The 18,237-nt window shown below is 39.3% G+C and overlaps 1 protein-coding gene across 3 annotated transcripts in view; it reads right to left on the reverse strand.

Moving 5' to 3' along the window:
- The window catches only part of JADE3 (jade family PHD finger 3), a 138,884-nt gene that overhangs the window by 71,871 nt on the left and 48,776 nt on the right, over positions 1 to 18,237 (reverse strand). Inside the window, exon 2 of one of the 3 annotated variants that reach the window (XM_027533556.1) lies at positions 13,121 to 13,223. The exons of the other annotated variants lie outside the window; for them this stretch is intronic. The gene's annotated coding sequence lies outside the window, so the exon portion shown is untranslated. The remainder of the gene's footprint in view (positions 1 to 13,120; positions 13,224 to 18,237) is intronic. 3 annotated transcript variants of the gene reach the window in all.

Below are 18,237 nucleotides of genomic sequence, written 5' to 3' on the forward strand. Positions count from 1 at the left end.
GCTCCCCTACTTCCTGCACTTGCTATGCGCCATGTGATTCCATGAATGTATCATCTTGTTTCATACTTGCCAGCCTTTGGACAGGGCTCTTCCCTCTGCCTACAGTATCCTGCCTATTTACCTGGACCATCCCATTTTCTCTCAACCTGGTCTGACTCATTTGTTGGATCTCCTCAGTAAGGTTCTCTCTATACTTCAGTCCATGTAAAGTGCTCTTCATTTGCACTGTAAATATTCTTTACATGGTCAGCCCTGCCACAAGACCACAACCATCTTCAAAGCAGTAACTATGTCAAATTCATCTTTTACCCCCAGGTCTCAGCACAGAGTCCTGCACAATGTAAACATGAGAAAGAGTAAAAGATGCCTCACCCAGATCTCCTTTACTAGCTAGCATACCCATCTCCCAGCTACTGCCTGTTGGCTGCTAATGGCTCACAGCTGTCCCCTTCCCCAAGGGCTGGAGTCCTGCCAGGGAGATTATACTCTCTTTCCCTCCCAGGGGCAGCCAGCAGCCAATAATTGCTCTACACCTGCCCCTAACCATAACTGGCTAAGGCTACACTTTCCTAAGACCATATCTTCACTTTAGCTCCTTCCTCTTTCCTACCTTCTTGTCCTTGCTCCCTTATAAGTTTCTCCTGAAAGCACTCCCTCAACAAATCATGTACATTCAAATACAGTCCCAGATTCTGCTTACGGCCATCCCTAAAACAACATGTGAAACTTCACTTGGAGGCACACTTTAAAAAGTACTTTAGAATAAAATTTCTTGCTAAGCAAAACCATAAATAAGTACAGTGCAAAGCACCTCATTGTCTTACATCTGGATTTGTTATTCAGCTGTTTATATTCTAGTCTTCTATTTAGGGTGCAGACTTTAGAAAGGCATTATTTTCTTCCTTACCTCCCACAATGAGTATTCCTTTGTTTTGGCAGAAATGAAATATGTACCAGCCCTCACCTTGCACCCTTGAGAACAGTAATTTGAAGGCAGTTTTAAGATCTTGAAGTGAAGTGAAGGGAAGTCACTCAGTCGTGTCCGACTCTTTGTGACCCCATGCACTGTAGCCCACCGGGCTCTTCCATCCATGGGATTTTCCAGGCAAGAATACTGGAGTGGGCTGCCATTTCCTCCTCCAGGGGATCTTCCCAACCCAGGGATCGAACCCAGGTCTCCTGCACTGCAGACAGATGCTTTACCGTCTGAGCCACCAGGGAAGCCTTTTCAGATCTTATTCCTACTATAATCTCACTCAAAATGATTAACAGGATTCTGATTTATCTTAAGTGCTGTAAGCCAGGCAAAATACAATAGTATAAAGTAAATGCCTTTCTTGGGTGAAACTCCTTTTTAAAGGAGCATTGTCGGAAGTCAACCCAACTAGGATTATTTGGGGCTGAGAATCTAAGTCTGTGGTTTGGTGGCTACTTGATTCCCCATTAGGACTTCCCTGGTGGCTCTGACGGTAAAGCATCTGTCTACAATGCAGGAGACCTGGGTTCAATCCCTGGGTCGGGAAGATTCCCTGAAGAAGGAGATGGCAACTCACTCCAGTACTCTTGCCTAGAAAATCCAATGGATGGAGGAGCCTGGTGCAGGCTACTGTCCATGGGGTTGCAAAGAGTTGGATATGACTGAGCAACTTCACTTTCTTGATTCCCCATTAATGTTCCAGAAGAGCAGGGGGCAGGAAAAGTGATTAACTCAAACATAGCCCTTTTCTTTCCTTCTATATGCCCACCAGACATACTTATGAAATGCATGGTCAGTGCAAAGAGCCACAACTGAGTGCCATCTATGGGGTTATGCAGCAGCTTAAAAATAACTTGAGGCTCCACTTTAAACATATCCACACCCTTTGATCCAGGAAATCTACTTCCAACATCCATGTCTGAAAAATAATCCAAAACACAGAAAATGATTTATGAACAAAATGTTCATTAAAGCTCCCTAATAAAAATAAATGAAATCTAGCTATCAAACAAAACAGGAGTAAAGTATATTAATATTATGGTATTTCATTCAATTATTTAAACATGATACACAGAAAATGTGTATGTTAAAACATTGTGGAAAAAACAGTATAAAATTAGTTTTATAGCAAGACTGTATCTATGAAATAAAATATATAGAAAATAATAAAGGCCATAAACCAATTTACTGACATTAGTTGCATCAATAAGTTTTCTGAGTGACAAACATTCTTTCCATTTTTTTCCATTCTCCACATTTTTTACAGTACACACAGGACGTTTATAATTAGAAAAAACTTCTAAGATTTCAAGGTATTTGTTCCCCATGTCACTCACAAACGATGCACCTGACTTGAAAAACTGAAACTATGAAAGTGATTCTCACTGTTGTTCAAGATGGACATCAAGCAGGGCTGGAAAAAATCCAGAAAAGCACAATATAATTAATTGGATATATAAACCTCCATATTTATAAAGTTAGTCCCCAAAGCACCAAACCTTACAGTTTAGAAAAGACAAAGACAAATATCTAAAGCAGTGGTTTCCAACTGAAGGCAATTTTGTTCCCTGGGGACAATGTGGCAATATCTAGAGACATCTTTGGTTGTTGCAACTGGCAAGGGGCATTGTTACTGACATCTAGGGGATAGACACCAAGGGGGCTGCTACATATCCTGCAATGCACATATTTATCTGGCCCGAAATGTCAATACTGCCAAGGCTGAGAAATCTTGCTCTACAAGAATGAAACAGATTGATAAGAATCAAGAAGAGTGTGGAAATTGTTGACTTTATTCACCCAATCACAAAGTTAAAGTAACAAAGGGGCACTCCCTGTAACCTAAAGGAAATTTTATCAAAAAGAAAGCAGGACTTTGAGCAATGCTTAGGGAACTTAGAGAACTCATCAGCTCAAGAAGTGGAACAGAATGAAAATGTAAACAGGTTCAAGAAGGACTGAGATAAAAATCAGGGAAGATAAATCCATGATGGTATTTGGAAGTAATCCTTAAGTAAAAGAACATCTGAAAGTCCAGCTCCCTTAGACTTTCAGGAATACCCTTCGGAGCCATTAATGGAGAGAGATGTTTGAGTTAGGCCACTAGTCAGACCAGAGTAGAACACTTCTTTCATCCTTAAGGATCAATTCCTGCCCATGTGGGCAAAGAACCTCCCAAACTTTTCCTTAAACAGAAGTCATAAATATTATAAATGTATTTCTTGAGTAGTCCAGTAACTAAAACCATAAATACGGAACAGAGTAAACAAATCAGAAGAAAAAGAACATATCCTACATATTTTACTGCTTCTCCTTTGTCTTTAAAAAAGATACCAGAAGTTGAAGTAGATGAACTTTTCTGTACTTTCTAAAAATAAACCTGCCTTCATCTCAGTCATTTTAAAGCTTGTTTTTAAAAATTAAAAGACACATTGTGTGACTCATGAGTCTCCTATGACCAGATGAATAGTCTGGAGGTCAACTCTTTTCCAAAGCTCTCAAAAACCATTAAAGAAAAAAGAAAAAAAATACAAATTTACCTAGATAGGTGCCTGCCACTCAGTAAAGTATTTCTATGTCAACCACAGTTATCCCTGTTGCCAGGAAACAGGCTTACCCTCTTTAATGTTAATAGACATGTTAACAAATTTCAAACCTCCTGGGTAGAAATCATCTTGCATGGGAAGGCCACATTGGGAAGGGAGTTTAAATTAGGGTTCAGCAAACTTTTTTTGTAAAGAACCAGATAGCAAATATGTTTGGCTTTGTAGGCCATATGGTCTCTATGGCAATTACTCAAATCTGCTATTGTAGTACAAAAGCAGCCACAGACAATACATAAACAAATAAATGATCGTGGCTCTGTTCTAATAAAACTTTATCATACTAAAATTCAAATTTCATATAATTTTCACTTATACTATTCATTTTTCAAATTCACTGAACACTTCACTAAACCTATAACTAAAAATGTTAAAAGCCATTCTTAGCTCCCAGGCCATACAGAAACAGGTGGCAGGCTAGATTTGGCTCACAGGTCACACCTTGTCAACCTCTGATCTAAACTATAAGAAACCTTTCTTTTAATGATAGACTATTAAAAATTGGAAGCATACAATTGAATTATCACTATCCTAACAACACTCCCTCCTTCCCAATCTCTCAGCCCCACTGGATAATATAGACCTCACTGGAAGGTTTTTAGCTTGGGTGGCCTATTCTAATGGTCCTAGAACCTTTCTAAATTAAAATCTGTTTTGTGTCTTTTAAGCAAAAAGGCCTCAGTTCTAATAACTTTTTAAAACTTAGTAGTACATTTTCTTTCTTTTTTTTTTCTTTTGAGTGCACCTCATGGCTTGCAGGATCTTAGTTCCCCCACCAGGGACTGAACCTGGGTCATGGCAGTGACAGTGCAGAGTCCTAACCACTGGACCACCAGGGAATTCCCCACATTTTCTTTTTAATTTATAACATATATTCAACAATTTCAACTACCCATATAAATATAGGTTTGGCATCTTAAGAATAAAGAGATATATGTACAAAGCATAAATCCTTTAAAGATAAAATGCCATTTGCAAATAAGACCTCTTAAAAATTAAGTGAATCAACAAAAGCTTTTACTATGAAATACATAATTCTTTCTCTAGATAGAAACTCAAAACAACTTTAAAAAATAATGATTTTCATTATGTCTTATCTCCTGCTGTGGGTTGCTTCCACATTTAAATTTAGTCACATGTACCCCTAATACATTTACAATAACATCTACCTGATTTAAAATGATCATCAGAATTTATTAGGAGGAAAAATACCTTTACCTCAGATTTTAGAAAGAATAACAGGTCTCACATGTAAGGTCAAACAAATAAACAACCCCAAACTTACTGAGCAAGAGCAAATCCACTGCACATCAACTGTTAGTACTGTATTAATAGAGGGCAGGCACTGCACTGGCCACCAGAATGGAAAAACCAAGACTTCTGGCTCCCTCAGAGACAGGTCACAAGACCAGGTGCGCTAGACACACTGTTACTATGGCTTGGGTGATCACAGCCTAAAGCTAGTGACCAGTGATGTATGACAAACCAATCAGAGGGGGGTTTTGGGGTTAATCCCAAATCAATCAAGGTGGTGTGGGTGTGAAGTGGAGGGGGGTTACAGTGAAATGTTCACCTCTGTTCAGAGATATACTAAAGGCCAAAGAGTAGTCAGACAGGGAAGTTAACATATAAGGGAAAGGATCAGCACTGACTTTGAGGACAACAAAAAGTGAGAGAAAATGAAACGGCTACAAATTTTTCTCAGGAGAAATGAAAAGTGGCTGGGCAATAGATGCCAACACAGTTTAAACCCTGAGAAAATTATCTGGCCTCCCCAGCAGAGATTCTCAATCCCTATTAAACATTTTCTGGGATTAAAAATCATCTGGGGAGATTGTAAAAATTCCACCACCCAAACTGCACCCATTACCAATTAAGTCAGAATTTCTCTTTCCAAAGAGCCAACTTTTGGATTCATTGTTGTTCTCTATTGTTTTTGTTTTCAATTATATTAACTATTCTTTATTATTTCCTTCCTCCAGCGTACTCTCGGTTTATTTTGCTCTTCTTTTTTCTATTTTCTCAAGGTGGAAGCTTATTCATTTGTAACTTTTCATCTACTCCTCATATAAGCACTTAGTGCTATAAATTTCCCACTCAGCATTGATTTTGTTACAAGCTACAAGTTTTGATATGCAGCATTTTCATTTTCACTCAGGTCAATGTATTTTATTTCCCTTGGAGACTTCCTCCTCGACCCATGGATTAATAAGTGTGTTGTTTAGTTTCCAAGTGTTTGAAGACTTTCCTGTAGTCTTTCATTTCTAGTCTGATTCCATTATGGTCAGATAATATACTCTGTATGATTTTAATTTTTTCATATTTGTTGGTTTTTTTTTTTCATGACCTGGGATATAGTCTATCTTGGTAAATATTACATGTGCACTTGAAAAGTAAGTATATAATGTTACTGAAGTTCCCAACTATAACTATGGATTTATATCTATTAATATTTCTCAGTTATCTAGAGTTTTGCTTCATGTACTTTGAAGTTCTGTTGTTTGGTGCATACACATTTAAGACTGTCCTGTCTTCTGGGTGGAATGACCCTCTGAATCATTATGCAGTGCTCCTTTTGTCTTTTGTAATTTTTTTTTGCTCTGATGTCTAATTTATCTGATATTAGTATAGCCACCCCAGCTTTCTTTTGATTGGCATGTGCATGGTATGTCTTTTTCCACCCATTTACTTTTAAACTACCTGTATTGTTGTATTTAGTTCGAACACTGTGAAATGTGTTTACTCCATTTTGTTTGGAACAGGAAATTTGCTCTCTATATTATTTTTGCAATTCCTCTCTAAATTTAGACATATTATCTCAAAATCTCTTATTTCAAGATAAAAAATGTGACTGTTAAAAACTTAAGTACACGATTAAAGGGGCATTTTATTCATGTCCCTAACATGATGGGAAGAGTATTAAGAAAGGAAAATCAACCTGAGAGATTTTCACTTACTACATTCTCTCAGAACAAGGAAACAAAGAAACAAGTAAAATTTACAGGCCTAGAAGTAACTGGGAGGCTGATTCCCTATCTGAGGGCCATAAGAAGGAAAGTCAGTTCGTAACAAAGATGCATCTATTTTTCCTTAAAAGATAAATATCCACCACACCTGGTGCTTATTCTTGGGTCAGGGGAGTTGTTTTTTCCCCAATACTTGCATTTTCCAGTTTCTCTGTATGGATTTGTTGTTTTACTACATATTAACATTTTCAAAAGGTTAACAGAATTTAAAATGTACAACTTGAGAAGGAATAAAAGTCTAAGTAATTAGTTATACCACTTGTTAGTTCTGTAAAAGAAGTGAGTGAGAAAGCTGGAAAGTACTGACTAAAATGTGGCTTTCTGAGAATTAGTTGAGTTCAGTAATTTATGCCGTTCATGCTTCAGTACCCCAGGAAGCCAGATTTGGATACAGATAAGTAGTCATTTGAGACTAACAGCAAAATTTACCCCTGAACTGTTTTAAACACGACCCAAAAGAACCACTAAAAAGATCTAAGATGAGGACTAGAGAGCATAGATGGAAACTATCTGCTCTTGGCCCTTAAAAAACAACAAACTTCCATGTAAACTAAAAGCATCCATATAGGAATATGAATCACAGAAAGAGGAAAGGAAACAGGTTTTTCTTCTCTATCCATCTCAGTGCAATTTTAATTATTACAAGGAACAGTGTTTTACAAAAATGATGGACAGATAAAAAATAAAACTCTCAAAAATCTGAAATAAAGGCTTTGCTGTTGTGTGTGGAAAATGACTACTTTGTCAAAAATACCTGTGAACTCAGACCATGATTGACTGTCATAGTGATGAAACTTTCCTGGACACTGAGCCTCAATATTTTCTTATCTGAGAATCTGCAGTTTAATTTCATCCTTCAAGATCAAAGGTATGTAAGTTAACTTGGTCCATTGATTTGATCAATTTATGGAGAACTGCCAGGCAACACAAGTCCACAGAATAACTCATCAGTTTATAATGCTTAAAACAACTTTGGGCAAAGTGTCGAGAATTGAACAGAGACTAAAACACCCAAAGACACTCACCAACCAATATATCTTTTTACATATCTAAATCTAACCTCTATTTGACCACACCAGTGACAGGGAGCAACTATCTAATAAGGCAATCCATTTTCATTTTTAGGCAGCTCTAAACAAAGAATAACTTTCTATGATGAAAAAAGTCTGCCTTTATACTAAGACTTGTTTCTGTTAACAGATTCCAATCTCTCCCTACCTTTATTCCCAAATTATCTCTTGCCTTACATCATTTTTCTCTGTGTGCTGTGTTTAGTTGCTCAGTTGTGTCCAACTGTTTGCGACCCCATGGACTGTAGCCCGCCAGGCCCCTCTGTCTATGGGTATTCTCCAGGCAAAAATACTGCAGTGGGTCGCCACGCCCTCCTTCTGGGGATCTTACCAACCCAAGGATCAAACCCAAGTCTCCCACAATGCAGGAGGATTCTTTACCATCTGAGCCACCAAGAAAGCCCAAGAATACTGGAGTGGGTAGCCTATCCCTTCTCCAAGGGAACTTCCCAACCCAGGAAGGAATTGAACCGGGGTCTCCTGCATTGCAGGTGGATTCTTTACTAGCATTCTTTACCCAGGAAGCCCTCATTTTTCTCTAATACCTAATCTCTTTCCCTTCTTTTGGAAACTTCTCAAAATGTAGTCTATGGTCTGTCTTCCTTTCCTGGCTCTCAGTCACTCCTCAATTGGCTTCTATAGAGTTCTTGGCAAAGTCACCAGTTTGTGCAGTCTCAACCCCCATCTCTTAAGTATCTGTACGTTGCATCTGACATATGATCGTTCAGTCCCTCCCTCCCACTTTCCCTCTTGAAACAGATTCCTTGGTTTCCAAAGGCTTTTTTCCGGATTCCCTGTATTGCTTCCTCATACCCTTTTCTTCCTCTAACCATCTTGTAAGTGGTGGTGTCTCCCCAAAGTGCCCTACTACACTAAACCCACGTTATGGCTTCCAGAATAGAAAGAGGCATAGGAGGACAGAGGAAGGAAAGGAAAAGATAAAAAAAGAAAAAAAATCGACCACCACCATCCTCCTACACATCCCCAACCCCCACCAACCAGATACATCAACCTGAAAGGTGATCAACACCAACACCATTATCTTTTCTCTACTGGTTTTCTCCTTTCTAGTGGTTTCAATTGGCACTCTCCACTTAACTGCAAAATCTAGAAAACATTAACTCTTCCTTTCTCTCATCCTAGAACATCCTCATCAAACCCTGCCAAGTTAACCTCTGAAATAATCTTCTAAATTAATATTCCTATCCCATTTTAGCCTTCATTTTTCTAGCTTGGGACTTAACCATCTCCTGAAACTGCAACAGCAGCTTCCTAACTTGTCTTGCGGCTCCTGATCTTGTCCTCAATTCACCCTCTACCCAAATGCCAGAGACTTACCTGAAACACAAATTGGACCATGCCCCATCATTGTTGAAACTTTAATGGCTTCCCTTCGCTCCTAGATCTTTATTAGTGTCCTCATCAAGGCCAACAAGATCCTCCAAAGTTGAGCTACACCTACTTCTGCAGCTTTATCCCTCAATACACTATGCTCCAGTTTTATGCTCAAACAATGCTGAACCTCTGTAGTTTCCACACTCACATTGCATCTCACCCCTTTGCTTTATATAATTATACTATCCCTTCTGCCTAGAAGGCTCTCTTCTAACCTCCTCACTTTGCAAACACATAAACTCATTCTCATAAGGCTTAGCAAACATGTCACCTCTTCTAAAAAGCCTCCCTTGTCTGACTCACCCCCTTGACAATTGCCGCCAAAGCAGTATACTCTCAGAGTGGGCTGTGTACAGCACCATCGCTTACATAAGCTATTTTGTAGTCACCGATACATGTTTAAAAAAAAGTTATAAATTTCTTACGGGGAAAATATAATGTTCCAGAAAGTTAAATATTATTAAAGAGGTATAATATTATGGTGTTCATTAAAAAAAAAAAAAATCTCCAACTAGAATATGAAAGTGAAGTGAAAGTGAAGTCGCTCAGTCGTGTCCGACTCTTTGCGACCCGTGGACTGTAGCCCACCAAGCTCCTCCGTCCATGGGATTCTCCAGGCAAGAATACTGGAGTGGGTTGCCATTTCCTTCTCCTAACCCTAACTAGAATATGAGTTCCTACCAAATATGGCTAGGGTTTTTAAGAAATTCATAGTGGAAGTTACTGTTTCTTTAGCTCTTTTAAAATAAACTTTAAAATCACTCTAAAATGATTCTCATTTGGAGTAAATGTATTTGCTGGTGGCTAATTTGGACAACTGTTCTCACTTTGAGGTTTTAGTCTGTAAGCTAACTTTGGAGAAAGTTCATTTCCCTCCTTCTTCATTGACACTTTCCATTGAGAGTGGCTTCCTCCCAGCATTCTCAGTCCCATCCCACCAATAGGGATAAAAGTACAGCTGCAGACAGTAAACTTTACACACACACACACACAAAGCAAACAGTTTCTCTGCTTGTCTGTCTGCCACTACAAACAGAAGTAACATCTTTTTCAGTCTCTATTCATGAGCAACCTTTGACTTTGCATAGCCAGGGATCATTTCCTCCAATCACAGAGTGTTTTGATTTTCCATTATCTACAGAAAAACAATTCCCAGCCATCTCTACCTTCTTCTGGATCTAGAGTCCAGTAGGTCAGTAACTAGAAGCTCATGACTAATAATCTTCACTTACTATTTGATATGTTTCTGGTCCAGAGATTTATCTTTTCTTCATCACAGATTGTCTTTCTAATTTTTTTATTTTATCTATTATAACTTTATTTAGACAGGAGAAATGAGTGTGAAGCATGAAAGCAGAGCCATCTTGACAGAAGCCCTTAGGTTTAAATGTTACAAGTACAACATAATCTTTTGGAGCAGAGGTCAGTAGACTCTGGCCTATAGGCCATATCTAGCTCACTGCTAATTTTTGGTATAGCCCATGAGGTAAGAATGGCCCTTACATTTTTTAATTGTTGGGGAAAAAAAGAATATTTTATGACATGAAAAATTCTTATTTCAGTGTTCATGAAACAAGTTTTACTGGAATACAGCCATGGCCATTCACTTCTGCTGTTCCAGTTATCTACTGCTATGTAACCACTATAAAACACAGTGGCATAAAGAATCATCATTTTATCATCTTACAAATTCTGTGAATCAGGAATTCAGGTGACACACAGCAGGGATGCTGTTTTTCTACTCTATGATGTCTGGGACCACAGGTGGAAAGACTCAAAGCGGCTGGAATGATCTAGAGGATTCTTCACTCAGCTAGCCCCTTTGACAGAGATGACTGGGCTTAGCAGAGACTACCTCTGAAGTGTCTACACAAGGCCTCTGCAGCATAGTAGCCTCAGGGTAAACAGACTTCTTACATGGCAGCTCAGGAGTCCCGGCATAAATGTTCTAATGAACAAAGCAGAAGCTACATGCTTTTTATAACTTAGCCTCAGAATCACATACTCTATCACACTGGTTGAAACATTCACAAGCCCACCCAGATTTAACTGGAAGGAGATATAGGCTCTACCTCCTGATGAGGGTAATGTCAAAGAATCTGTGGCTACATTTTAAAATTTCCATTTATGCTTGTCACATCACTTAGTAGCAAGGATCCAAAGTTAAAGGAATTCCCTGGTGGCTCAGACAGTAAAGAGTCTACCTGCAATGCGGGAGACCCGGATTCAATCCCTGGGCTGGGAAGATCCCATGGAGAAGGAAATGGCAACCCACTCCAGTATTCTTGCCTGGAAAATCCCATGGATGGAGGAGCTTTGATTTAAAATGTGAGGCACATTCAGAACATCCAAGTACCCCCCAAAAGCCAACTTCACAAAAGGGCTATAATCACGGCTCTGACTTGTGAAAAACTTAGTATTTTCTTATTTGTTTCTGATCAGTCTTTAACCCTGTGAATACAAATGATGTGAATATACAGAACACATGAGTGTTTAAATGTTACAGAAGTAACTGAAGCCTTTAAGAAGAGAAATCTGCATTTGTCTGATAGCACAAATGCTCTCAATTCTCCACCTTCTCTTATCTATGCTCTTTCAAGGTGATTTTGAAGCTCCCTTCCATTCCTTGAATCTGGACTGGCTTTGTGACTCGCCTAGGCCAGGAAAATGTAGCAGAGGTGATGCTATGCGAATTCTAAGCCTCAAGAGGCCTGCCCAGCTATTATGAAAACAAGCCTGGGTAGACTGCTGTAGGTTAAGAGATGGATAGCCCAATACTCTTACCCTCTACCATTGTCCCAGTTGACAGTCATAGCCAACCTGAGAAGTAGAGCTCCCTGTTGATCTATAGTTGACCACAGGCATAAAGGAGACCAGCTAAGAACAGAACTGGTCAGCAGAACCCAGCCCAAATGGCCAACTCACAGAATAAATAATTATTACTACATTGAGCCACTAACTTCTGAAGTGGCAAGGTATACAGCAAGAGTTAACTGATAGAATTTAGAAGTCAGTTTTTAATGATTAAATATAGAATGGAAATTTCATTACATACCACAACCCTACTATACTGACACTTTAGACAGTAAATACTTCTCCAAAGCAGGCACTACTGCTGGGCTCCACTAGAGAAGAGTACTCTAGAGTACTCTAGAAGGGTACTCTAGCTAATGCCAAGATCACAGAGGGAGTCAACCATCTGATCCCAAAGAAGAAATTTGTAATAACGGCCACACAAATAGCAAATGTCACTCTATGTGTAAGTCTCTTATCCTGATGCCAAGGCAGGTACTTTTTCAGACCAGAGGCAGTGGTACCTACAATAAGCACTTAACTAGTTAACATGGCCCACACCCCTAATACCTCACCTGAAGAGAACTCAGCATTGCTACTGGAACCCCTATTCTTTTTATTTATAATCCCCATCCTCTATCTGCACACTGTTACCCTTCAGTGTACTCCAGTAAAGACAGGGCAGATACCAACTCAAAAGGTTAATTACACAGATGTATGTAACTATGAAGTAATTAAAAACCCAAATATACCAGAATTCACACATTCAATTATAGGCTGACTTCCAAGAGACTCTCTGAAGCAAACGCAATTCTTCAAAACACTTAGGACATTTTTTATTTGAATTTGCTTTCTGTCCCTTTGGTGTATCATATTTCTTTGAATAAAGTCAATGGAAGCAATTTTTCTTCCTTTGAGAATGAATTTCACTTTTGGAAACAATCAAATGTTATTCAAAATCTATTCAAATGGGCATGCGATGGAGGTATGTAAAACCAGTTTTAGTCAGTAACAAGCTGGGAAAATAAATTGCAAGACTGATTTACAATTCCAATTCTACTGTCATTAGCGGCAGTTAAAAACTCTAAAAGCATAAAACCTTCAATGGCTCCCTACTGTTCACAGCACAAATTTCAGACTCCCAAGCTTAGTATCCAAGGCATTCCACAATGTGGCTGTGGGTCACCTTTCCAGTGTTATTTTCCTTGCACAGTCTCTTCTCTAGGGAAGATGCGCCACTCATTGCTCCCCACTCACATGTCCTGGTGCTTTCCTGCACACATGGATCTGTTCACACTCCTTCCCTGGACCACCTTCTATGTCCATGTCATCTGCTTCTGTATCTGATATAGTGGCCAACCTTGTAAACGGGAGCAGGGAGGAGAGGGTGAGATGTATGGAAAGAGTAACATGGAAACTTACATTACCATATGTAAAATAGATAGCCAATGGGAATTTGCTGTATGGCTCAGGAAACTCAAACAGGGGTTCTGTATCAACCTAGAGGGGTGGGATGGGGAGGGAGATGGGAGGGAGGTTCAAAAGGGAGGGGATATATGTATACCTATGGCTGATTCATGTTGAGGTTTGACAGAAAACAAAATTCTATAAAGCAATTATCCTTCAATAAAAAGAATAAATAAATTTGAAAAAACTGAAACACTTATTGAATGAATGAAGTGAATAATCAATTCTGCATGTGGTTTATTAAATGGCTCCAAAGGTAATTCCAAAAAGGAGAGCCCCAAAAACATTATGAACAAGGGAGTGTCTCCAACATGCATTTTGAGAACGAAGTTATGAAATGTCAGAATAACAACTGATTTATAGTCAGGCCTAATGACTGCCTAAGAAAGCCTAGTGAATGAGGTACTGAGCCAGAAATGAACTAAAAATTCCAGGTTACCCCAGTCTACCTATTGGAGAAGGAAATGGCAACCCACTCCAGTGTTCTTGCCTGGAGAATCCCAGGGAGGGGGGAGCCTGGTGGGCTGCTGTCTACGGGGTCGCACAGAGTCGGACGCGACTGAAGCGACTTAGCAGCAGCAGCAGCCAGTCTATCTAGACCACTGATCACAATGCCATTGTATTTAAGGCAGCAGGCCTTGGGGCTCTGGATTTCTTTGGGATTCTCTCTCAAGAATATCCAAGTTAAAAACAAACATTGTTTTTGTAAGTGAGATTGCTGGATCACATGGTAGCTGTTATTCTTAATTTTTGAAGAATCTGCATACTGTTTTTCATAGTGGCTGCACAATTTTACATTCCCACCAATAGTGTGGGAGTAAAGAGTTCTAATTTCTCTACATCTTCACCAACACTTAGCTTTTTTATATATAATAGCTATCCTAATAGGTGTGAGGTGATATTGTGGTTTTGATTTGCATTTCTCTGATGATTAGTGATGTTGAGCACCTTTATATATATATATAGACACACACACACACCTGTTAGCCACATATATCCAAAATAACTGAAGTCAGAATCTCAAAGAGATATTGGCTCTCCCATATTCACTGCAGCATTATTCACAGTAGTGAAGATATATAAAAAATCCAAATGTCCATTTGACAGATGAATGGATGAAGAAAATGTGGTATATACACACAATGGAATATTACTTGGCCTTAAAAAAAGAAGGGAATCCTTTCATTTATGACAACATGAATGAACCTGGAGGACATTATGCTAAGTGAAATAAGCCAGGAAAAATACTGCATGATTTCATTTATATGAGGTATCTAAAATAGTCAAACTCACAGAATCAGGCAGTAGAATGGTGGTTGCCAAGGACTGTGAGAAAGGGAAAATGCGACATTATTGTTCAATCAGTGTAAAATTTCAAAACTGCAAGATGAATTAAGTTCCAGAGATCTACTAGGGTAAATCTCATGTTAAGTGTTCTTATCACAAAAAAGAGGCATAAGGAAACTTCTGAAGGTGATGGATATGTCTATTACTTTGATTGTAGTGATGGTTTCACAGGTATATGCAGAGTCCAAACTCATCAAATTGTATACAATGGAATGTGTGGTTTTAATGTATCAGTTATACTTCAATAGAATTGCTTAGAACATATTTGATAAGTGATGATTATGTCATAAATTTTTATAAATGACTTTGTAAGAATTTATGATCTCCTTCCTCCTCTGATGAAGTTATGCCCAATAAAATAAGCTGAGAATATTTTCAAAGCATTTGTGTGGTGAAATTAGTTTAGACATATCAAGTTAAATCATATGAAATTGCCATTGTTGAAGGTAAAAATGTTTGAGTATCAGCAATTTCATATCGTTCCATCTAATACTGCAGGATCTTGCTCACGAACAAAAAAAAAAAAAAAAAAGAAAAGGCCCTATCCTTTGCTTCTCTTCCTTTGTCTCCAAAGCTCTCACACACTCTGAAAAACCTTAATTTCTATGAACTTTTGAGGACTTATAATAAACAAAGGAAAAATGCAAGAAGCCTCACCTATACATATATTATTTCTTAGTTCAAAACACCTAGTTTCCTTTAGGAGTTGTATTCCAGTTACCAGACTCAAGGTAATTGGCCTGTGAGTCCCCAGTGGGGTGTTAGGTCTCTCCACCTACATCTCGAATTTCTAGGTCAGATCTGAGCATCCTCTTCCCATGTTCTATTTACACACTGCAAATAGGCCATCACACCCAGGATTCTTAAATGTTGTTTAATGTAAGATGAGGTTGTCAACAAAAAGGTGTCTAATCGTTACTATCAGTGTGGGCTTGGGGGTTGGGGGGAGATGATTTTATTCTCATTTTTGCTGCTCTTCCTGCCCCAGCATTGCAGCCAGCTGGCTAGACTATTGTTTCTGGATCTCCTGTTAGAGCAGGAGAAGAAGCCTCAGAGACAGGATTTCTAGCCTTGCATCTGTGGCTGGAATGCTGAGGCAGTTTTCCTCCATCTTCCTGGACAGCAGCAACAAGACCCTGTGAGGAGGCGCAGGTGCTGCGACTAACTGGCACATTCCCAAGCCACAGTCAACACCACGTGCTCAGAACAGAGGCTCAATTTTAATCCTTCTGAGACACTATTTCAGGAATCAGCCAATACATGGGACATGTAATCAATGTGATGCTTTTGTGTACTATTGCGGGTCTTGAACTTATGAATTTCCTGCATAGAAATTTTCCCAAGACAAATATAAATGCAATCTCTTTTTAATGGTAAATGTTATTTCATGAGAAACAGTGAATACATAATTTCAGCTTCAATGGTCAGAAGATCCTGTGCTTTCAAGTTTACTGACAGAAATGCAAAACAGGGACAGCAGAACTCCATCATCCCACCTCTGTTCCCTCAGTACAGGATGTTTTATTCTTTCAAAGGTTTTTGAAGAAAATAAGATCTTTCATCTAGTGTTTTAAATAACCAACTTTCTCTATTTCCCCAAGAAGATTATCACATGGTCTAATTAGGTTTCCCCTTAGGAAACATCAGCCCTGACATGAAAAGAAAGATAAAACAATGGTGGCAGATTGTGAAAATAGGAATATTTTTTACCAATTGAAAAACTATAAAACTCAAAAGTGCCAAAATTACTCCTAAGCTGTTAGCATGTGAAATATCAGCAATTCATAGGAGGGAGTAAAAGTTGATTATTTAGTTACTGTTTTCCCCATGTTCTGAATTCAGAACCCCACATTCCTACTTTGACAGCTGACAGCATCCCAACCACCTAAAAAGAAGTTCAGAGGGTTCCACTGCAGACAGTATAAATAATGTTTGCTTTTGCATAATCTGTCTTAGAAGTAAACCAGAAAAGGAACTGAGTTTCACATGTTCACTCTTACAGAGTTTATCAAAGAACTCAATAAAAATTTGATGAAGGTACGTGGGCTGGAATTCAGGAAATCTGGCTGTTACATCAAATTTTTAGTCCATTATAACACTACTTTTATGACACTGGCTTTGTAATAAGTTTTATTCTGGTAAAGCAAACTCTACTTACAAATTCTCCTGACAATTCTTGGGCATTTATTCTTCCCCAAATGTAAATCTGATCGTGACTCCTTAGTGTAAAACCTTTCCACTGATCCCCAGTCACAGGTTCCCTTGCAGGCCTCCACAGGCCTAAAGTTCAGTAGAGTGGAAAGTACAAGTTTAGAACCAACAAAAGGAGAGTAGAGTCAGTGCCACCACCAGAGAGCCTCTTTCTCTGCCCTAGCTCCTCACCAGACTCATTCACTCCTTCGAAAATAAGTGTTGAAAAATGCTTAACAATGGTTTTTCAGGGGTGCTGTGTCAGGACTTCCCAAGACCACTCCAAGTTCTGTGATGCACTAGGAAGATTCACAGAGCTCAGCATATAACCACTCATCGCCTATGATTTATTACAGTGAAGAGATACAAAGCAAAATCAGTGGACTGAAATACAGGGAGACCAGGCACAAACTTTCAAGAGTCCTCTCCCAGTGGAGTCACATGGGATACCTTAATTTCCCTAGCAACAAGCTGTGACAACACACATGAAATGTTGTCCACTAAGGAAGCTCGTCCACTAAGGAAGCTCATTAGGGATTCAGTGCCCATAATTTTGATTGGACGTTGACCACATAGGCACCCTCTGATTGGCAAATATAAAAATTCTAGACCTCAAGAAGGAAAGCAGGTGTTCACCAGAAACCACATTGTTTGTATAAACAGTTCAGGCACACTGGGCCACCCTTCTCAGTTCTGGGAATGGTACTGGTGCGAATCCCCCTGAAAACCAAGATCCAGATGCCAGCAAAGGGACCCTTCCAAGTCAGGCCTGCTTTGACAACACTTTTTTACACAAGTGCCAATCATTAGCCTGGGTTGGCATCAACATGTCCTGCCCAGGTGTAGATGGGGTATAAAACCATGAGAGTCTTCTGAGCAGCATGAATGGAGGAACACCTACCCTTTCCCACTGGCAGGAAGGACTGCTTCCTGGGAGACGCAACGCCTGAGCCAGGTCTAGACACGTGACAGATACTGTGATGTGCCTAGATTTAAGTCCCAACCATGTGGGTAATCCTGGCTAGTTAATTATCTAGACTCAGCTGAAGGAAGTGAGTTACCCACACGGACTAGAGCTATTTATATGGTTTCCAAACCTCTTGCCAAGCCCTGAGGCCTTGCAAGAAGTGGCACCAACCTACTTCTCCAGCCCCACATGTACCTCTCTGCCCCTCAGTCTCTATGATCCAAACATCCTGCCCTTCTTTCAGTGCCTGGAATGTGCTCCTTTCCACCTCCAAGGCCCTTTACATTCCACCTTCCTCCACCAATTGCTGGCCATCAATCTTCCTATCTACTTCCCACAGCTAACTCCTACTCATGTCAGATTTCAATCCATGAAGCACTTCCTCAGGGTAGCCTTCCCTTAC

The sequence above is a fragment of the Bos indicus x Bos taurus genome, chromosome X (genome assembly GCF_003369695.1).
Source record: "Bos indicus x Bos taurus breed Angus x Brahman F1 hybrid chromosome X, Bos_hybrid_MaternalHap_v2.0, whole genome shotgun sequence".
Lineage (NCBI taxonomy): Eukaryota > Metazoa > Chordata > Mammalia > Artiodactyla > Bovidae > Bos > Bos indicus x Bos taurus.